Raw genomic sequence first — 23,802 nt, forward strand, 5'->3', positions numbered from 1 at the left:
TAGCACTGATGGTAAAAGCCAAGTCAAACCAAGCCAAGTGGCCAGTCAGCAGGTTGACGCGAAACAACAACACAGTTGTTGAGCAAATAAACCAAGTAACCAACTAAGGAATGAGTTTTCGAATTGAGCCGGACCTCACCACCGTCCTTCTGCCCATATGGTGTCTTCAGGGAATTCAAAAGAAGGAAAAGAACACATCGACGGAGCGATAACAAGAATGCAATTGCTTGACCAACCGCTGTGAGCTAATAAACATTTCGGCAGAACCAAACAAATAAAAAACAAAAAGAAAAAAAATTATATAATAATTAAAAATGCAAAATGCACAAACGTGTCGGCATGACTCCAAATAAATACGCGTATGAGCCTTGGCATTTAAGGCGAGGGCAAAAGGACATAGCGACGATGTCCTGTATTTTTGTGTGTGCAAAAGTGACAAGTGGCAAGTGTTGCCGCCGGGAGCAATGAAACAACAGCAAGGCTATGTATTATGCACACACACAAGAACAGCCCGCTGAGACGTCGCTTGTCGACTTTCGTCGGTGTGGTATCTTCTTCAACCGTCGACTGTCTACCGCCTGACGCTTTTCTTGTGCTCACGTTCTAAGTCACGCCACCGCAGCGGAACGTAAACGTTTTATTTTTCAACAACTCCAACGTCTTTCAATTTTTTCTAGCTAATTTCGAAGGTAAGTCGTCCCTTTTTGTGATCAGCCAAAACATTTTTCTTCTTATTTTTGTTCTTCTTAACTGGCTTCCCTGCCACGGAAAGTGGAACGTGCTTAATGTCTGAAACGTGAAATTTATGCGCTCACACTATGACGCACACATACACACACAACTAATAGAAGAATGCGAGTTCGCACATACCAATTCACAGACACAAATTCTTCCTGATGCTTCTGACCCGAACAGAAACTGGTTCAATGCTCATCCATATGTTACGCTTTATGTGGCAAATTTAGTGTGAGAAAGGCGGCGGAATGGGGAAAAAATACATGGGCATAAATTTAAGGAATAAAAACATTTTGTACATGAAAAACTCCTGTATGCACAGGAATATATTTTTTGAATTTTTCGGAGGTAGGAATATTTTTTCTTTCGCTCTTGGCAATGAGATAAGCAACTGTTAGCGCCTGTTGTTCTGCTGTATCCTCTTGCTTGCGTGTGTTACCTGTGCGTGTGTGGTCATTTCGCACAGCAACATGCCCAATATTTTCGTGGTTCAGTTGGCCTTTTAACAAAACACCGTTGGAATTTGTGCCTTATCATTATTTTAGAATTGAATGGTAAAAACTAAACTCATGCTGTGTTAAAGAAAACTCGCTGCTATTCGCACAGGAAAATGTTTAATCTTATAGTTGGCAGTGTGAAATTAGCACGTTTTCCAGTTTATACTTTTACATGGAATTAAGGATTTGTTATGCGAGATTCTCATGAAATGATTCACTTTTTTCTCAGAACGCCCAGAGCCACCCACGTTTCGTGCAATCGATCGATCGTGGGCGCTTCTGAAGAACTGCGAAGACTCCAACAGAGTGGTGGCCGAGCATGGGATCGTGTACCGAACATTTACGCTTGCCCATAAGCTAAAAATACTTAAACCAGGTCGCATATAATGGAGGGAGCGACTATCGAGGCGCTGAATACTTAGGTGCGGGTAGTGGGACTGCTGTTTTGATAAAACAACTTCAACTCCGAGTTGAGCTGCTAACCGTTCAACCTATCTTGGCAGGGCTCGTAAGCGCCAATTTTGTTGCACTTTTACCAGTTTTCCCCTTTAAATCTTCCACGCTTCCCTTCGGCTTGGCATTTCTCCCGCTCAAATTACTTTTTATTTGAGTACCAGATAAAAGTTAACGAATTATTCTAAGACTCTGCTCATCACAGTACCTCATTCAGGCCCAGTTCCCTTATTAAACTTAAGCTAGATCCGGGTTGGATTGAGCGTAAGTGCCTTTCTTCACTGCCTGCATCGAAGGTGCATTGGAGTCTCCGAGGATCGGTCACAGAAATGACTAGAGTCAGTGGACCATATTCCAATCCTGTGTAGATGACTGTGCAATCTGCAACGGCCATGAGAATGCCCGTGGGGAAGCTTATGAGTTTCCTAAAACTCTTTTGGTTGTTTTGGCTCATAGTTTGGTGCTAGCTAACCTCCCTTAACCTTAGCTCTTCACTCCTAAGCTGCTCATTGATGGTGTGTTGTCCCATAGCGTCCGTTACTTCGTTTCCAGTTATACTCCTGTGTCCTGGAACCCAAAATAGCCGGATAAGATTGTGAGTCCCTAACAGATTCAGTTTCTCGATACACTCAAGACCAATGACGACTCAATCTCACAGGATGACAGTACCTTGAGTGCCACTGGTCTGTCGCTCAGAATGGCAATTCGCTCATTCCGGAAATTCCTGTCTAAATTGATATCTGCAAATAGAGAAATGGCATGCACCTTGGAAGATGCTTGGAAAACTACCCATCGATACAGAAAGATTAGTTCTGGGGCCATATATTCCAGCGTCTATGCCTTCTGGTGTCTTCGAGCCATCTGTGCACCAGTGTAGGGTACACTCCTGAAGTTGCCTTTCAAATGCAGGTCTACTTCAGTTTACCTTGTCCTCCAGTTTAATTCTGAACTTTTTTTCCAATTTGATGACTTTAGTTATCTGGAATAAGATGTTTGTGTGCGAGAGGTGGACGAGAGTCAATATTGGACACCACCAAATGCGGCCCCACGATTGATTCAAATACGCTTAGAAAAAAACGCCTTGGAAAGGCTTTTTTAGAAAGCTATTAATGTACAGGGTGTTGTTCCAGTAACTTTGACAGTTGTTGCTCGGCTTGGAGCGGAAAACAGCTTGGAATATGATATAAAGATACTTGAATTGGCTCAAAATGAGCAAGACTTTTAGGATTCGATCGAATTCGAAGATTCGTTAGCTATTTAGATACGCAGAGGTAGATTGCTGCCGAGCACGCCCCTATCCGCCACCTGGAAAGGCGACAGAGTCACTCCCCATGCTCCACTTGGAGTTAAAGAAAAACATAATCGACTCATCATGAGTGATGATCCACATTTCACCCTTACAGGACGGGTAAATGAGCAAAATTGTTTATTTTAGGGCATTGCAAATCTTCGAGTCGTACAAGGACAACCTATGCATGATGTTAAAATCGGAGGTTTGATTTGATGTGTGCGCTACAAACAATGTCTGGCCATTATTTTTCTATATCGTTTCATGATCACCGAATTTTTGCAGCCATACATTGGAGAAAATTAGTTGGACGAATATTTTTTCAGGTAGGATGGCGTAACATGCCACATGAATTTACTCAAGACAATCTCCCTCCAATGCTCCCTCGGCGGCTCATCTTCAAAACACGCCAATTTCGACTGACCTTCTCGCTTCCCCCAGCGGTGCAGGGGTTAGAATATGCCCGAGGTAAGGTATGCCTGTCGTAAAAGGTGACTAAAATCTAGGTCCACCAGTGACTGAGTAGTATGGGTGCTCAACTGGCAGTGTCTTCGGGGCCGTTGTCTCACCGAAGACCATAACTCGGTACCACGGAGAACAGGAGCCCTCAGAGTTCACTCTGACCTGTTCTTTGGGAACGGCCCTTCGGGGAGGTTTTCGTGGTGGATGTGAGCTAAAGAGCGGGTAGGTTTTAGACCGATGTGGAGCTGCATTGCAACCAGGTGCCGGGACCCAGAGATCGGCAGAGGTATGGGTAGGCCTCGAACCCTACCAAGGCGGTTAGTGTTCCATGCCACACTGCCAATTGGTACCAAAATTTGTTTGGGTCCTGATCATTGATACTTGATTTTGATCCGTGTGCCTTTGGGTACCGTGGGTTAGAGCTGTCGCCAGCAGGTACTCACGTAAAAACATTGGATGTTGTTGACCTTCTCGCTTCGCCGATTTGACAGCGCCGGACTTTTTCTTTAGGCTACTCAAATGAAAAGTTGTACACTAATAAACCTGAAACGCTCGACTCTCTGCATCCAAATATTCGCCATAACCCCAGAAATGCTCCAAAATTTTATGAAAATGCAGAAAAAAACCCAAATGTGCTTCACTAGAAATGGTGATGTTGTTTCACAAATGGAGGAACCTACAGTTTTAAGCTGGCTCCGAACGGCAAATGATTTTTGAGCGTTTTTTTTTAATACTAATACAGTAATTAAATTTAATCAAAACATAAAAATTAATAAGTTAAGAAGAAAACTAAAAATGAATTAAAGTGCATAATTTGGCACGTACACTTCTGTTATGTGTTTGGCCGAACTATTTGTGGTGGAGAAAATGAGCCTTACTTACTGACAATTTTTTTTTTAATTTACTCACTCATATTCGATACTTTTTTTGGAATATCAAAAAATGTGTAGACGGCATAGAATATTCACTATTAGAAACTATTAATCCTCTTGGAAGAGCAGCCCGCTTCTTAGGTACTCAACCACTTCCTCACTTCCCATTTGCCAAGCAAACAATGTGCGCACCCTTAACAACCATTCATTCAACAAGCGCACCTAACAAGCAAGTAAATATTTGGGCAATGGGAAAACACCCTTGCGAGCTAATCATTCCAAAGCAGTTGCTGCAGGTTTTCTTTAGCTGAATCTGCTGAAGAATCTGTATGTCTGCAACTTAAAGAGCAAATTCACATGTCTCTTGCTTTTTTTTTTTAATTTTCAATTTTTCATCGGCAGTACTTTTCCATTCGGAATTCCTTCCGTTGCATTTTTCACAGCCTTTCTTTTCCTTCCTTTTCTCTGAACTTGGGTGTGTGTGCTTGTGTGTGTTGGTCTTGGTTTTCGCCAGCCTTTTTTCGACATTTGTGTTCCTGCGCCTCAGCGAAGAATCTCGATTTTCGTTTTTCACCTACAACTGCTACTGTGGCTGTCACCTGAAACGCTCCAGCAGCAGCTGCCCCTGCACTGTTCACGTGTGTGTGTGCGTGTGTGTATGTATGTATGTGTGTACAGAGGCCTTTCTACGTATCTATCAATTCATTTCTATTACATTTCCGTGTTATTGCATTTCAACCGGATGAGTGAGGGCCAACATCAGCCATCAGCCATCAGTAAGCAGCTACCATCAACCACCGGCTCAAATACAAATTTGAAAAGGTGCAATTTGTGCATTTTCCCTATCTCTCACGCCATGCAACTATCACACTCACACGCACAGACTTGATCAGACGCCAGACGCCGACACACTTGGCATGACAAATAAATAAATCCTCTACCAAATCACTTTAGCATCTTTAAGTTAGATTGGCCGTGCGGTGCGGTGCGGTCCACCATCCATCTTTGATTAAATGCAAAGCAAAGCTAAGGCGAAGGTAAGAAACATAAAAAATGAGAAACATTTGCCGCAAAGAAACTGAAAATTGTTCAGTTCTTGTTGCAATCGTCGAATCCTGATTAAGTAAATTATTATGCGCTCAATTTTTTTTCTAGTTTTTTTTTAACATTCCTTTGCTGCTTTGTTAACCTCTATCCACAATCCATCCCAAGCAACGATGACCGCCCTGACTGTGTCATCGGCGTTGGGTCAAACAGCTCGTGTGTTTGTGTGCTTGGACAGGCCTAGCGGATCAGTGCAGTATCTGTTGCTTGTGTACCCCACGCCGCTCGTTTGTTTTTGTTTTTGTTTTTCAGTTCTTGCGCCGTCAAATGTAATGGAATGTTTCATTTTTTTCCTATTTTATGTTTTCTGCTTTACAGCCTGCTTTCCGCTCTCCTCTGAATATGCATCTGTTTCTCGGTTTGTTATTAGAATTGAAACCAGCACCACCAACCGACCGCTCGTATTGTTTGTTAGCGCGTAGTTCAGCAGTGTAGGTCGGTTTTTGTTCCCCTTAATCGCTTCGGTTGTTTGGTTGGGTTGCTGCGCATGTGCAACAGGCCAACGCCGCCGACATTCATCCTCCTGTATGTTTCTTAGCGCATATGAGCTATGGTATATTATTAAGTGGTCTACTGCACCGCACTCACTAATCAGCTGCCATAATTGTTTTGTTTGCTGCTTGCACTGTTGCCTTTTTACCTATGTATGTGTTTTTGTTGTTGCTGTCTTTTGGCTGATTGTTGTCTGAATTGGATTTTTATTTTGTGGTGCGGTTTCTTAGTTTTTAAAATGTTCCATGGCATACCTGCTTTGGACTTTTATTACTTTTGTTTTTTGGATTCCTCGAAATGCCCAACCAACAGTGTTTTCAAAAAAATACCCTCATACTAACATATTTAAGTACTTAAGCTTAGAATACAATTTTTATTGTAATAACCCATCATATGAAGGTCAACTATAGTTTTGAATGAATTTTTAAGATTTTTGTAACTTCATTCCAAAATATTCCCTGTGCAATTTTTAAAACATTTTCAAAATAATGGATAAAAACGCTCCGGCTCTGAAAGTATTCGATGCGGTAGCAGAGGCAGAGGAAAGCCTGCTCTGCGTTGGGTGATTAGGTAGAGCAGGACTGGTGCCGGTCGGTTAGCACGAGAAAAGAACAACTGACGCGCTTTGTTAAACTCGGCCAAAATCGCTTAAGCGGTTATCGCTCAAGAAGAAAAGTTTGGAATAACAAAATGACTACGAGACCACTTTTTTAAAAATCCACTCCTTTTAGATTTATAAGATATATACAGCGTTTGCTTTTTGAACCACCTATTGTTTTGAAAATGGTAACACAAATGGCATGTCAATTTACTTAAAGGTTTCACATTTACGAAATGGGACGCTATACGCTTGAACAAAATTGGGAAATATTGAAAACCTATTTCCAAAGTGGCGAGTCTTCTTCTTCTTCCGCGGTTACAGTAAATGGCGAGCGTTACCGTGACATGCTCAACGAGTTTGTGTTTCCAAAAATTGAAGAGGATGACATGGACGACATTTGGTTTTAACAGGACGGTGCAACTTGTCACACTGCCAAAGTTACACTCGAACCTTTGGCTACCGTTTTTGAATTCCGATATCAATTGGCCGCCTTGGAGCTGTGATTTAAGCCCGTTGGACTATTTTTTGTGGGGAGCCGTTAAGGACAAATGCTATGCGAACCATACAGAGACGATTGATGCTTTAAAACACGAAATCGAAGTTGCCATTCATGAAATTGGAGCCCAAACAATCGAAAATGTGCTTAAAAATTGGGTTAATCGAATGGCCTACTGTAAAGCCAGTCGTGGCAGTCATTTGAACGATATTATTTTTTATTCATAAATGACAATGTTCAATCGTCAAAATAAAAAAAAAGTTTGAAAAAATATTGATTCGTTTTTTTTATAGCCGATTCAAAAAGCAAATTTTACATGCCCCACCCTATATAATACTATTACATTATCCAGACTGCAAGAAATGCGATATTTTAAGCCATATGTCTTAGGTATGACATAATTTACAGGTCTAGAAAGTTGGCGTAATATGACTACAATTATCGATGAAAATTGGACAGGCAAGAGAAAACTTTCCTGGGTATCATACCGACTATTTTCACTTTATAACTTCTAGTACAACAGGAATGTAAGCAAGTAACCCAATACCTATGTGGCTAAGGTCTACCATAAATAGGTGTAGTCACCGCTGAAAATGGCACGCTTAATAGAGACCCTCTTCGCACACGAGCGACTCTTGCAGCTCTATCGCCTCTGAACGGATTATTTTTGTTTATAAAAATCATTTTAAAATGGCTCAAATCGGCGCAGTTGCAAATCAGAGATGGCTGAAAGCAGATGGTGGTAGGGTAAGGGATTAGCAAAGATATTATAAGCCAAGAAAAGCTCAAAGTCTTAGCAAATGCCGCTGTTTTCGCGCTAAAATAATAGCTTTCTTTCGACTAAGTTAGGTAGCTACTAAAATTGAGACATCAGTAAATGCAGTGCCCTACTGGGATCACCAGTAAAATAACAATTTGTGCAAATCTTGAATCATTCTTTTAATACCAGGAGCAACCAGTTAATAGTTGTTCCACTTCGATCTTAGCAATCGGTAGTACTGAACCAGAGGTCTATCTAAAGGTTGATAGAATTCAATGCGGTTCAGCGGCGGCAAGCGACGCTATCCCGCAGTTCGTGCTCATCATTATGGCGTTTACACAGTAACTGCAACTTCAATTGCTGCATTACTGGTCTAGTATCCCCCCTCATTCGATTCGAAACGCTTCAGTTGCCGCCCGGTCGGGAGTACAAAATACGATGGAATGATAATAATATTTGTGTGGTGCTCGTACCAACTCACAAACAAAGAGGTAAGTATGTAGCTGGTGGCAAAACTATCTTAGCTGGCTGAGTAATTCAGTACTGCTGCTTCGGCTCCACAACGGCCAACATTCTGCTGTCTTGTGGTTTACTAAAACAAGTCGAACCTCATTTGTACCACAATAGTTTTACCAACACATTCGGATGATTATTTGTGCGACTGCATTACACATTTCATGTGGAAATACAGCAGAACATTGCGGACGCGGGAAGTGTCGGGAAGTGGCGGGTTGGTGCCGGAGTTGGACAAACATGCAGCACAGAAACTTTGTGCGCTTTGGTAAAGCAAGCATCAAACAATGTAACTATAACCAGCTGAGTGGAGTGCAGTAGAATATCCGAGAATTTCAATAACAAACAAAAAGAGTAGAGAAACTACAAAGAAAAAGGGAAAATATAAAGAAAAATAGTTGTTAACCAGTGGGGTAGGCGGCGGTGCGCAGTGGGAAGTTAAGACGCTTGAACCACCTGGAAAAAGAGGAATGTCTTACCAATAAATGCACTGCATTTAGACTTTTTCCTCCACATGTGAATGTGGAAACGTTTTGCTTTGGGAACAACAACGACAATATAAACACAAACAACAAGCCACCATTCATTCAGAGAAGACCAAGAAAACGGCCACAGTTATGCAGACGCTGCAGACTTTTGAAGAATCTCGAGAAACATACCGAACAAACAGAGAGCTAAGCAGCAAAAGTAAAATGGAAGTATGAAAGAATGAAATAATCAAGTTGGACTTAAAACATACAAGATGCTCGAAATGCCACAGCCATATATGGTTTAAACCAAGTCCAGTCCAGGCGGTCCAGGTGAAGGTAAAGGCACAACAGTGGGAAGCGGGTGCTCAGGAGGCGCATTGTAGTCACTAGCAGCCAAGTAGTGTGCGTGTGCCTGTGCATGGCTGTAGAATTGTGGTTTAGTGCTGCTAGCAAGCCATAAAACGAAAAGAAATGCGGCAGCAAAGAAAAAGTGGAGTTATGAATGTTATTCGTACGTCAAGTTGTGTACTCGCATAGCCATAAGCGTTGGTGTGTGTGTGTGTGGATCAAGAAGTAAAATAATGTTGAACATTACTTGTTATACCTCTGCTCGCTCGCGTGTGGCTGTTGCTTTGTATGACTGTCAGTCGATCTGTTTGTATGTCGATTTAAATTGTAGCAACAATATCAACGGCAAACACACACACAAGCAAACATACACATATGCATGTACATGCATGCATATGAAGGCCCGCCGTGCATTTATCATTCATAAGAAATATTTGTTGCTTTTCAGCTTAATTTTCTTTTTGCCTTTTTGTGAAGTAGAAATTTTTCTTCAGTACCAACTTAAGTTGATGATGGCCGCAGAGGCAGTCGTATTATCTTCACAAGTTATCGATGCTCTCTCTCTGCAATTAGTTATTGCATTGAAGGCTTGCAACAAATATTTGTGGCATAAAAAATAAAGCTTTTTGAGGCCTTGCCAGAGGTGTGTTAATTATGCAGAAGTTTGAAATTCGCTTTTTCAGCAGTAAAATTTAACGATAATTATTTTCTTGTAAGAAGGTTCAAGCACACGGGTTTATTGAAAAATAGTTATTATTTAAAATATTACAGATGGCATATAAAAACTTTTTCACGCTAACTTTATTTATTTCTTTCTTTCATATATTTCAATTTTATTTATTTCTTTCTTTCATATATTTCAATTTTATTTATTTCTTTCTTATTTTTTAGTTTTTTTTTATTTCTTTCTTTCTTATTTTTTCAATATTTTTTATTTATTTCTTTCTTTCTTATTTCTTATTTTTCTCAATTTTTTTTATTTACTTCATTTTTTTGTTACATATATTTCTTTCTTTCTTATTTTTTTCATTTATTTATTTCTTTTTTTTTGTGTTTTTTGTTTCGTTTTTTCGTTCTTATTTTTTTTATTTTATTTATATTTTTTTATTGACTTTTTTCACAATTTTTATGTACAATATATATATTGTTTTTTGTTTTGTTATGTACGTCGGAAGGATAAATTGAACAAATTAAAATATTTTTCTTACATAGTTAGTAAAAAATTGCTCCCTCAATTGTACCAATTGATGATTTTCATCCAATGGACGAATCTAACAATTTAAAAAAAAAAATTCTCACATAACATAAAAAGATTTGTTCACAATTGATGATTTTCATCCAACGGACGAATCTTACAATTTTCAAAAATGTCTCAATTGATATAAATCATACTCATCCAATGGACGAATCTAACCATTTTCAAAAATGTCTCTATATATATAGATATAAAAAGGTTCTTTTGACAATTGATGATTTGCATCCATTGGATGAATCTGACCATTTTCAAAAATTGCTCATATGGACATAAAAGAATTTTTCCCACTTGATGATTTTTTGACAATTGATGATTTTCATCCAATGGACGAATCTAACGATTTTAAAAAATATCTAACATGGTCATAAAAAGAATTTGTAAATTTTAGCTTTCTTCTAATCAATAATTTCATCTAGAGGCTAAAACCAAGCAACCTAAATATGGCCCACACGATTTTCTATACGAATTTTCATTAAACCACCTCAATAAAATGTTATTATTATATTTTTAATCTTTAATCTTTTTAATCATAGATAGTAAAAAATTTCCCGTAAACGAATACCTATAACAATTTTCGAAAATTTCTCATATGGTCAAAAAAAGATTTTTGGAAATTTTAGCTTTCTTTCAATATTGTTTTGGCGAACACTAGGCTAAAACCGAGCAATCAAAGCATGGCCCTATTTCTCAGACGAATTTTCATTAAGCGAAATATTCTCTGAACCATATCTCAGTAAAAAATTTTAGTTTTTCTTTAATCTTGTTAAATGTGTTACTTTGATATTAATCACCTCATAGCAACAGTTAGAATTAATAGATTTGTGTCATGAAGAAAATGGGGTATGGAAACCGGAAAAAGATGCACAAAAAAGTAATCACAAAATTTAATAATAATGAAGCGGAACGCATTGCAATTAGTGCAAGATAAAATATTCCCACAACTGCAGCCACCCAAGGGAGCACAAAATTAATTGTTTTACAAATGGCTGCATGGGAAATACTTAATTTATTGTAAAAACAAAAACTACTACAAAAACTAAAAGAAATCTACTTCACCTTTTCCTAGTTATTTTTACAAAGCATTTAGGTACAGCGTCTACAACATTCGAATGTTGGAATTTAGGACAGAAATTTTAAGATATTTGAGTGCAAATGAACTTTTTCCACTGTAGAATTTTACATGCAGAAATTTTCAATTCAATAGGGAATACAAAATAAAACTTTATGTGCAGCTAGTTTAAATTTTCTGTTATATCTGTTCTTAGAAAAGAAATTTGTATCGTGGAAATATAAAATTCAGACATTAAACAGGAATATTTCCATTTATGCAACCGTTGCTCCCAATACCACTTTCTTTTATGGTTTAAAATCCACTCGTATATTTGCTGTCATGGCAATGTTTACATAGCCATTACATTTGAACAACTTGCATGCATGTATATGTATGTACAGTAGTGTGCAAAACCTAAGCACCTTTTTTTGCCCGCCAAGAGCATTAAATTTGTTAACAACCTGTTTAGGACCGTTTTCCCCCAGAAACAAATGCTTTGAAATGGAGAAAAACCCAGTTACTCTAAATGAGAGTGCAAACAGTTAGCTCTTATATTCTTCTACTGAACAAGGATGACAGATTACCAGATTTGGCCATGCGTAGCAAACTTCTGAGAGCGTAACTTCGGCTGTCACGTCATCGGATGTTCGGCAGAGGAATTCTGATCGCTCTTTTCACACACTTGTCCAAACAGTTGTTGTTCAGACGGCAACGAAGTAACACAAACGGAGACTGTGTAGATTTCTTTGCATATACCAGCAACGCAATCTCGTGTAATGGCACTGTAATTACCCCAGTTACATCAGCCAATCAACTGATTTCATTGAAATTGCTGAGAGTCGGTTAACGGTCTGATGTTCGTCATACCTCTGCATTCTGTACATCGCGACTACTGGACATGTGAGAGCGGACTATGGTAAAATACGTTAATTTCATTTCAAATACGCGTAGTTATAAAATATAGCAGACATTTTAGTTTCGTTACTCTTGGCTCGGCATGGACAGTTGCTCATAGACAATTTTAATCAAGTACCTTTAATGACATCGGAAAGAGGAAATGTGGAGTAGAAACATACATATATGGAGAAATCCAGTTGCTCCTTTGATTTTAGTTGCGGTAGGGGACCAATTAAATGGTTTCGGAAAAGTCCAAAAGCAGAAATTTCAGCGGCTGAGTGGTTAATTCTGTACAGAAGAGGAATGGTTGCGCAACTAAATTCTTTATAATATTTTTTTCGTTTTCATTTACTTTAAATTTGTAATTAAAAACTAAAAACAAAAAATACGTTACAGATAGCGGAAAAAAATGCTTAGGTTTCACTCAATACTGTAGATATAATTTCCTAATCAATATTTATAAAACAAAGCAATGGAATGGTTGCGCAACTAAATCCTTTATAATAATTTTTTCGTTTTCATTTACTTTAAATTTGTAATTAGAAACTAAAAACAAAAAATACGTTACAGATAGCGGAAAAAATGCTTAGGTTTCACTCAATACTGTAGATATAATTTCCTAATCAATATTTATAAAACAAATCAAGCGATTGATATTTTCAAAAGCAAACACACGACATAGTCCACTGCCGCATGATGGGATGGGTTAATGTAGTAAAGCTATGAAAAAGCGCAATGAAAATACAAACAATAAACTCACTTGGCAAACATATGTATGTATATACATGTATGTATCTGTGTATGAAACATCAATAAATGTCAATACGAGCAAATGTTAGCGATAAATCGAAAATGAATGCAATAAACGAAATTGAAATTGACGGGGTTAAATGAGAAGGCAACTGCCGGTTAAAGCAAAACGAGGGGCTAAAGCATTTCTCGCGCCAAATGCTTTACGGCTTGATGGCCATAAAGTGGCACGAGCAGCAGTGCCGCCAATACCAGCAGAACAAAAACAAAAACACTATCGTAGCAGTAGTCCTCCACCCTGCTTGCTTTGTTATCGACTGCCATTGAAAGGCAGCGAATTTACGCGCTTGGCACTTGGCACTTGGCTATAAAAAGATTGTTAGTTAGCAATGGCGGTAGTGGAAGCAGTACAAACAACGTTACAACAACAACGTCCATCAAGGGTTAAACACCTGCCGCTGAAGTTTGCCACAAATTACGTGGCATGCAGTGCTACGTAGAACATTGCAATGCGTTGCGTAATGCGATCAATGCAATCAAATCGAATGAGGGAAGCAAACGCGAAACACAAAAACAACAACAGCAAAAAGTATGTATAAATAAAAAAATTCCAAGATCTATAGTGGCAGCGCAATTACGGCCTTCAGTCGGTCAATGATTGTAACTTTGTTGTTTTATACTTCGTGCACTCCTTTCTTCCCTCTTCACTTGCTTTGCAACGTGTACAAATGCGTACATTTTTACAACATTATCGCCGTTGTACATCAGTGACATGCTTTATGGCAGCAATCGATTGGGATTAACGTGGCAAAAATCTGCTACGAAAATCGCACTAAGAATGAGGAAGAGTTCAAAGTGCTTCGAAAAGTAGGGAAGTTGGTAATAAAAAAGAGGGATAATACTCGTAAGTTGGCACGCGACAATGGTGGCACGAAAGCACTTGCAAGTACATAAATTTGCTATGCCCTAATGGATTTTCTGTGATTCGTAGTAGTTGAAGAAGAAGTAAGAATTTAAGTGAAACAAACATTTAATAAAGGAATTTTTTGTGGCTCTAACAGTTTTGTATAAAATCACCTACTGGCACATAATTCCTTTGTGAACCAACTATCCGGAAATACTCAACAATCATCGAAATAAAGTTACAAACCTGTTGGCAAATCCTATAGCTGAGAGAGAGGGCTGAATGGCACAACGCAGGCCACTACTGAGCAAGGATGATAGATTACCAGGTTCCGTCATCCACTATGGTAAACAAAAAATTGTGAGAGTAACTTCAGCTGCCACATTATCGCGGACTCGGCAGCATTCGTCCAATCAGTGTTTATTTCTTTCGTATATCACTAACACAATCTCAGCTACGTCTATTGCGTCAGCCAATCAGCTGCATCTTTCAAATTCGCTAAGAGCCGGTTAACGGTGTGATCTTGGTCATACCTACAAGACTTTTTTCAACAAGGAGTGCTAGCAGAACTACTTCTGTGCTAGCAGAAGCTTCTGTGACAGTAACATCGGAGAGAGAAACTCTCGAAACAAATGAAAAAAAATATTAGATGCTTCAGACTATAACGTACTGGATGAGCGGGTTAATGTTTAGCTGCTAGCATTTTCAAGAGATAGAAAACACGAAATAAGCACTTCATTCGAAAATTTTCCGATAAGTGACACAGAGAATGACAGAAATAATTAGAATACCAGCAATTTCTCTTAAGACAAGAAATGTCTACGTGTATATGTTTTGGTAACATTTAAAATTTGGCTTATCTGAGATAATAGCATACAAAGAGGTGCAAAGTGAGTCACCCTACCGGAAGATTTATAATTTTCACAAATGGCATCGTTTGTCAATCAGATTTAACATTCGCGAACTGGACAGTTCAACGTCAAAATAAAGATTTTTATCACTCAAAATCATTGCTTTTTTTTACAATTAACAAAAAAGTTATTCTCAAATAAAATGGTCATCAGTTCAGCGCCACCTTGTACATATACCAAAATGGTATCACTCATAAATCTGCAAACCCTCGAGTATTTCAATATGATTTTGGGGTTTTTTTTTTAATATCTTACTGTTAAAAAAAATGCTTTGTAGTAAAATACTCTCGTTCACTTCCTAAACTAAAGGGTTTTTCAGTAACAGATGTTACAGGTGAGTGGATTTCGCTATTGAGAGATGATTAACGATTTTTTATGGCCGGAATTGGATGGTATTGATCTGGTCAACGTTTATTTTCAAACAAGACGGCGCTACGTGCCACACAAACAACGAAGCCATTGATCTTTTACGTGAAAAGTTTCCGGACCGTGTTATCTCTCGAAAGGTGATCACAATTGGCCACCGAGATCTTGTGATTTAACACCTTGTGACTTTTTTCTTTGGGGCCACGTGAAAGAGAAGGTCTACGCCAGTAGTCCAGGGTCGATTCAAGACCTCAAAGATGGAATTCGTGAGGCTATCGAGGACATAGGGCAGCCACTTTCCAATACCGTTGTGGAAAATTACATGAAAAGGATATTGTCCTGTAAGCGTGGTTGGTGGTCATTTGCCTGATGGTATTTACCACTATGAACGACATACCTTCCTCTTTGTAATAAAATAAACATCAGATCATTTATATTAAAAAGTAGCATTTTTCTTTGAATACCAAAATAGCACCTCTTATTGGAAAATCCTATACTAAATAACTGTCTCAGAAGAACTAAAAACAAGGCTGGGCTTTTTAAACGTATCCTACATTTGGACGCACAGAACACACACAGTCAATAATGATAGATTACCAGATTTGAACATCCGAAGCAGAATTGTAAGAGTAACTTTGGCTTTCACTAGTATTCTAATGTTCCCAGGATGCTAGATTACCAGATTTGGACAACCTGCTATGGTGAAAAACAAAATTGTATGAGTAACTTCGGCTGCCATGTCACCGGGTAATTGGCAACAAAATTCTGTCAGCTCATTTCACACACTCGTCCAATCAGTCGTTATTCAGACGGCAACGAAGTAACATAAGCGGAGGATGTGTAGATTTTTTTCATGTATCACCAACACAATCTCAGTTTTTAGTAAACAAAACGCTGTTATGACCCGTGTGACGTCAGCCAATCAGCTGATTCTTTAAAATTCGCTGAGAGCTGGTTAACGGTCTGATCTTGGTTACACCTTTTGATTTATTTTCAACATGAATTCTTCCAAGCAGTCGTTGTTCACATGACAGCGAAGTAACATGGGCAAAGGCTGCGTTGGATTATTCCTACATGGCCAGTTTTTGCCGGCCGCTGTCATATTCCCTCGTATTACGTCAGTGCATCAGCTGATTCTCTCAAACTCTCTGAGAGCCAATTAGCGGTTTAATGTTGGCTTTCCACCTCTAGATTCTGTAAATTAAACGAAGTAAAATCATAATTGCCGACTTGAATGTCAAAATGGTCAAAGAAAAGAACTACGACCCGGCAATCAGAAATTTTAGTAACATGTGAAAATATCAGTTCCTCCATAATAGTTTCCAAATATCAAACAAATATCAACCAATTGGTAAACAAAGCGTAAAGGTAACCAAGACACGGCCGACGATAAAGCGCCATAGACAAATGTTCTTCTTAATAGGACTGCCGCTGTCTAACTTATTTAGGCTGAGTTTAAAAATTCGCGGGCTGTTTTTTTTTCTTAATAGGGCAAACATAGTGTGACTGCACACAAAAATTTAGTAAACCAGGGAGTTTGCCGCAATCTTTACCCCTCTTGATAAAAATCGGGAGCCAAAAAAATAAGGAAAGGTTTTTGACCTTTTCGGCTACATATGCAGATTTTGGAAATGGGTGCAAAACTAGAGGATGAGTTGGAAAAACGGAAAACATTAAGGGCAAACAACCACAAAAATGAAATATATTTTGGCTTTTTATTTGGTAAATGACAAAAAATAAATTATGCAATTAATAAAAAAAGAAAGAAAACCTCAAATTCAAAAAATGGCAAGCACAAAAATGGCGCACAGCAGGAAAGCCGTGCAAACTTCTTGCATACCAAAAGGAAAGTTCCTAACTTAGTTTTAGCACGCAGGTCTCCTTGGAAGTTTATTGCTTCAAACACCATTTTTCATGCCACCAATTTTTATTTGAAGTTTAAGGAGTAATGGGACCTGTAATATTTGCATGCAAGGATGAAATTTTCTACTTTTTAATTCTATATTCGGAGTTTAGGTGTTTGGTAGGTGAGTAACTGTAAGCGCCACTAAAACTTTTTATCGCCAAATGACGCATTTCGTGTTGATGTGGGCGAGAGTTTTCTTTTAAAAAAAATAAATAATTGGCGCATACACTTCTGTTAGGTGTTTGGGCGAGCTCCTCCTCCTATTTGTGGTGTGCGTCTTGATGTTGTTCCACAAATGGAGGTACCTACAGTTTCAAGCCGACTCCGCACGGCAGATATTTTTATGAGGAGCTTTTTCATGGCAGAAATACACTCGGAGGTTTGCCATTGCCTGCCGAGGGGCGACCGCTATTAGAAAAATGTTTTTATTAATTTTGCTTTCACCGAGATTCGAACCAACGACCTCTCTGTGAATTCCGAATGATAATCACGCACCAACCCATTCGGCTACGGCGGCCGAAACAAAAAAGGTGGGTGAAACAAAAAAGACGGATTGTTTGCAGAGGAGACATTAGGGTGCCTGCTAACTTTACGATTCCTCCGAATTGGTGTTCCTGTGTGATGATTTTGGAGCAATGGGCAAGCAGCAGCCAGGCTAAGAAAGCAGGTGAGACTAAAGGCATAGTGGAACTTTACCCAGCGCAGTCTAACGCATAACTGTACATCACTGTATATCAATGTGACACAAATCAACGAAAATGAAGCACAGAAACCTCCTAAAATGATTTATTTCCTACTGTTATAATTACAAAAAAAAATGCAATACGGCGACAGGTAAAACTCAACGAACCGCAGCAGTGTGCGTGTAAGTGCATTCAGCTTGACAGCTGAGAGCGGTAGTGCAACCGCAGTGGCATGTGGAAAGTGGCATGAGTAGCGGTATGATAAAACAGTATATGCCCGCACGCAATAAAATTAAAAAACAAAAAAACTAATTTAATGAAAATAAAAAACCAAATGTAAAACAAAAGAATTGAAAAAAGATTGATTGAAGCAGAAAAACAGAAAGACGCATGCTGACAAAAAAGCGCAAGTGGAAACATTTTGCTGCAATGTTGCAGCAACACAAACACGGTGGCTCAGAGGATTCACGCTTTGACACGCACGCACATGCAGCAATCAACTCACAATGCAATGCTTTACAAAACACCAAATGCAGCAACTGGCAAGTGCCATTTAAGGTGTTTTAATGCGAGTGCCCTAAAGCCCCTTTTGAGAGGCACTCATTTAACGGGTCGGCAACTGTTGACGACGTCGGTGTTGGATGAGTGGTTGGTTACACGTGCGTTGACACATTTTTCCACATAAACACCGCTGAATACTGAGGCGAACACAACTGCGAAACTCGACTGCAAGCCCAAATAGTAAAGAGACTAAGAATGTGCTTTGTAATGTGGGCAGCGAGTGGAATTTTCTTTATTTAGATTTTTCTGTAAAATGGCGGCTTTCTCAACACGTTCACAACGCTTTATGGGTAAAGAACTCCGTTGACAGCGCTTGCTTTGGTTGTTGGGTAGCTTAAAGGTCTGCGCTTTTTGTTTTATTTCGACTTTACAACACTTTCGTCTTTTCCCCCGGTTATTTCTCACACTCTTTTGCGCACACGTGCATCACCACGTCCCAGACGCGTACGCTTGAAGTTCTAAATTATGGTGAGTTCTATAGCCTGAACTAAATAAATAACCAAAAGCGTTTAGCATGCAGAATGGAAGCGCCAGTTTATCTTCGCAGCTATTCCTACGCGTAAGCACCCTCAATTTCTTTGCTCCTCTCTTGATAGGCACAAAGAGGCCTTCACGCAACACGGCGGTCAAATAGCTAGCGGTTTGGTCATCTGCTATAGTGAAAAAAAAAGAAAATTGTGAAAGAAACTTCGGCTGCTACGTCACCAGGTACCCGTCAGCAGAATTCTGCCCACTCATTTCAAGGATGATAGATTAACTAGGTTTGCTCTTTAACTATGGTGAGCAAGAGTATTGTGAGGGAAACTTTCCCTGCCCCGTAACTTGAGAGATTCGGCATTCTGCCCACTCATTTCACATGTATTCACACACTCGTCCAATCAGTCGTTGTTCAGACGGCAACGAACTATCATTGGTTGATTTTTGTGCTGACATCAGCAACACAATCTCAGCTTTTTTGTAAACACATCCCAAGTGAGGTCAGCCCATCAGCTGATTATGTCAAATTCGCTCAGAGTCGAATATCGGTTTGTTAAGTAGCACACCTTTAAAAATACTTTCAGCATGGTGAGAGTAACTTCGACTGCCACCTCACCGGTGAATCAACAGCATAATTCTGCGCATTCATTTCACACGTATTCACATACTCGTCCAATTAGGCGTTGTTCAGACGGCCACGGAGCAACATAAACGGAGACTGTGCAGATTATTTCGTATTTCACCAACGCAATCTCAGTTTTTCGTAAAAAAGCCGCTGCCATAACCCATGTGACATCAACCAATCAGCTGATTCTTTCTAATTCGCTGAGAGCCGATTAACAATCTGATACATCTTCTCATTTCTTTTAACCATGAATTCTTCCAACTAATCGTTGCTCAGACATCAATTAAGTATTATGAACAGAGGCTGTGTTGATTTTTTTTTCATGTATCACCAACACAATCTCAGGTTTTTGTAAACAAACCGCTGTCATGACCTCTGTGACGTTAGCCAATCAGCTGATTCTTGCAAATTCGCTGAGAGCTGGTTAACGGTATAAACTTGAGGTGTGGTCAAAATCTTTTCACCTTGAGTAGTAAGTCAGACTTACCTTGGGTTACTTTTGCAATTGACGCTGGAGTATATTCCATCCCCCACTTTTTCTTTTTATTTCTTCAATTTCTGTTGCGGTTTCTGCACTCCTCCAACAATTTGCGCTGCATGAGTTCGTTTTGTAGTGAGTTTATTACTTCGCTAAAATTTTTTTATTCACATTTTTTTGTTTTCCTTTTTTTGTTTTGATTTTCATTTGTGAAGTTATATTTCATTTTTGTCATAGCTCTGGTGTTTGGTTATTAAAATATTTGGCTTGTAGTACAAATTATATTATTTTTTCACATTAATTCACTCACAATTTTATTGCGCTAGCAGCTACTGCACACGAGCGGCTTTTCCACATTATTTGCTTAGCTGCTTTGAGCGGCCTCTACTAGAAAGTGTTCAAAAAATTTCCTACAGCGAAAAACTTGATTTTGTTTTGTTCGAGGTCTTCACCCTTTTCCTTGATTCACTTGCTCACAACAAACCATTTGTTACTTTGTCAACAAAAGTTGGTTTATCTGCATGCCAAAAACTACTGTAATTACCCTTTGTATTGTTGCTGTAGTCAGGTTTTTTGTGAACGGTTGTTTTGTGGTTTTAAAAACTGTAACCGCAATTGTCTGCTCCGCAAATCAATGTGGTTAGGTTGTTGTTGTTTATATGTTTCTGTATCACTTTGGTAAGCGCTAGTACAGCTCGTCTTGAAGGGGATTTATATTACTAGAATTACGAGTATCGTACCACCGCAGCCATGCCAAGAAACTAGACTTGCTATTCTGCAATATTTTACCAACGAGAGAACTGGAAATATTTCACAAAAAAATAAATGTTGCTTTCACAATCAAAAGCTACTCATAAACTTTGTAAATCACAAAATGACTTATTTAAAGGCGTCTTTATTGACAGAAATGTGAAATGTGAAAAAATAATATGACTCACATTTTCTTAGAAGGAACGAGACGCTTTAAAAGAATTGATACAGAATCCTTTAGAGCTTAGGCCACGTTAATCAAACTCCTGCGTGCTCAATCGTAACACGAATAGGCTGGAACAAAAATAAGCACGCTGGATCCAGAAACAACAAGTAACAGCTTTGTAACACAGCAACGTTTTATTGCAACCGCTTTACAACCGGCCTTCCCACTCAATTACAAGTTCAAAGGTAATCTAGGAAAAGTCAGTGGTAATGTAGAAAAACCGAATACTGCTAGTGTTTTTCAAGCAGAAGTCTCTGCGATCCTGCAGGCATGCAAAATGCTTAGGGAACGCGGGAGCAAGGGCGATATTAACATTTTCTCCGATAGTCAAGTCGCTATCAAGGCTTTGACAACGTCATGGTGCAGATCGAAACTAGTAAACTCCTGTAAGGAGGTCAAATCTCTTGAGTGTGCAGGTAACATTTCTATGGTCTAGGTTCCGGGACATAGGAACATAGAGGGAAATGAAATTGCTGATGAGCTTGACAGGAAGGGGACTGAATTGTTCTCAGAGACCTCCTACCCGGTCATCGGCATCCCCCTGACAGTTAAAGCGGAACTGCACAAATTATTTCTCTCTCAAGGCGCTGAAAAGATGGAGCTCCATTTCTTCATGTTTGAAACCCGTTTGGCCCCAGTACTCTACACGAAGGACTCAGGAAGTCCTTTGGGCTCGTCGCTATTCAATTTCCAAACTCGTAGCTGTGTTTACCGGTCACTGGACGATCGGCACACACGCGGAAAAGCTAGGGTTATCATTTAACCCCAATACAGAAGCTGTGGGGACCTTTCAGAGAAGGATACTGTTGAGCACTTTCTCTGTAAATGTCCGGGTTTGGCAGCTAGACGATTAAGGTCACTGGGTGCTCCTTTCTTCGACAGCCTGGGGCAGTGCGCCAACCTAAATCCCACCAGCAGCAGGGAATGTTTAAGCTGATACAACAAAAAAACAATAACAACAACAGTATCTGAACATGTTGAGCTTGAGACTATCCAGCGTTGGGAAGGAAAGCAAATTTACATGGGCCAGCTACTTTGAGTGCAGCTTTCGTACCGTCTGAGAGGATTGCAAAGCCATTAGCCGGGTGGTGTCTCTACTAGTAGCATGGACTTCTTAATAGACTCGCCACCTTAGGGTTCATCATCATCATAATCGGTTCCTGTTTCTCGCATCGGAGGATAGCACCTCAATAAAAGACCTCCATCTGGTTCTGCTTTTTGCAAGAAGCGTAGTTTTATTCCAAATATAATATTTTCTAACGATTCAACTTCTTTCTGAATCGTACGCTGCCACGATATTTTTGGACGACCAAACTTGCGAGGCTTGACGACAGATTTCATTTACGTGTGCCCAAATCACCTCAACTTGCTCAGCTTCATCAAATTTGCTAGCGATTGAATTTTGCATCGCTCGTACCGATCATCGTTACTTATAGTGTTGCACCACTAGATCTTTAATATCCTGCTTGGAGTTTTGTTCACAATCCAATTGAGTGTGAGCTAATTTTGCGATCCATGCAAGAGAACGCCGTTCCCTTTTTTTATTCTGGCGATAGCGTCTAAATCTAACATTGCGATCACATTACGAATTCCTAAAGGTCGTGAGATGAGTGTAGAAAATAAGAAAATAAAAAGAAGATGAAGAATGAGCAAATTTATGAATGAAGATATTTTATTTTCTGTACGGACGTCAGTTAATTATCGAATTTCCCCCAGAACAAAGCAGCTGTTTTCGTACGGCGCCAACCTTTGTATTCTCTACATTTCAAGTTTTTCTTATATAAATGAGGGGACATTGTATAACGTGAGACGAAACTCTCCACAGCTCATATACAAAACCATTTCCATACGTCAGTTAAGAATTACTGGCGTTATTTAAGTTTCTACTTTCTATAATAATTAAGTACAAATCAAAACTATTTACTGCATCACAAGTAATGCCCCACAAAACACTTCAATGCTTCATTATTTCACGCAATATTTGTTCACAATTCAAAAATTCTCACACCCGCGCCAATCGCCTTTCATTCACACTTAGGTCAAGTTCAAAGTTATGTGAAGGCAAAAATATAACCAGATATATTAAAGGAAATTTCCAGCTAAATAAACAAATTTATGAACTCTTCCAGCCAACAACCTGACATTCATACATTCACAGTTACTAAATACTGTAAATACCCAGTGCATTTGCAAAGCAATATTTTCGGCATCATTCATCAATAAATCGCCGCCATCGCCATTACCCGCCCTAGCCCAATCTAATCAGCCAAATAAACACTGGTCACTCACATAAGGCAACAACAACAACGCTGGGATTAATTTACAACATCATTTCATCGGTTTGGAAGATGGATGCTATGCAGACACTAGACATATACAAACATACATATAGACATACATACATGAGTAAATTAGGTGAAATAAGCAAAATTACCAAAATGTTTATTTATGAAAAAGATTTATTAATAAGTATTGTGAAAAATTGAGGTGAGCAAAAAATTATCGCAAAATAAGAAGAAAATCAAGTAACAATACAAATCAAGCGAAAGTGTTCGAACATTTTTTTATGTGTGAAAGTGAAGTAATTTTCGTCTAACTCTATTGAAAGGGGGCTGGCTCAGCGTTGTTGATTGCTTTGTAGATATTTATGACTTTTGGTGAAATACTTTTAATCATATGACCGATAAAAGTTGATCAACAATTGTGTTTGTAAGTATTTGCATTGGCACTTTATCTGTTAATAAGCACAAAAACAACATAAAGAGTTTAGTTATAGTTGGAAAATTTCGAAAAAACAACAATTGTTCATCAAGTGAGTAAATAAAAGCGGCGTATGTGTCGATAGAACAACAAAATGTCAATAAAGGCATT

At 39.0% G+C, this 23,802-nt stretch overlaps 1 protein-coding gene across 1 annotated transcript in view; it reads right to left on the reverse strand.

Annotated features, from left to right (window-relative positions):
- Positions 1 to 23,802, reverse strand: part of LOC128863370 (protein Star) — a 121,023-nt gene that overhangs the window by 69,112 nt on the left and 28,109 nt on the right. The gene's annotated exons all lie outside the window — the stretch shown is intronic.

The sequence above is a fragment of the Anastrepha ludens genome, chromosome 5 (genome assembly GCF_028408465.1).
Source record: "Anastrepha ludens isolate Willacy chromosome 5, idAnaLude1.1, whole genome shotgun sequence".
Taxonomy (NCBI): domain Eukaryota; kingdom Metazoa; phylum Arthropoda; class Insecta; order Diptera; family Tephritidae; genus Anastrepha; species Anastrepha ludens.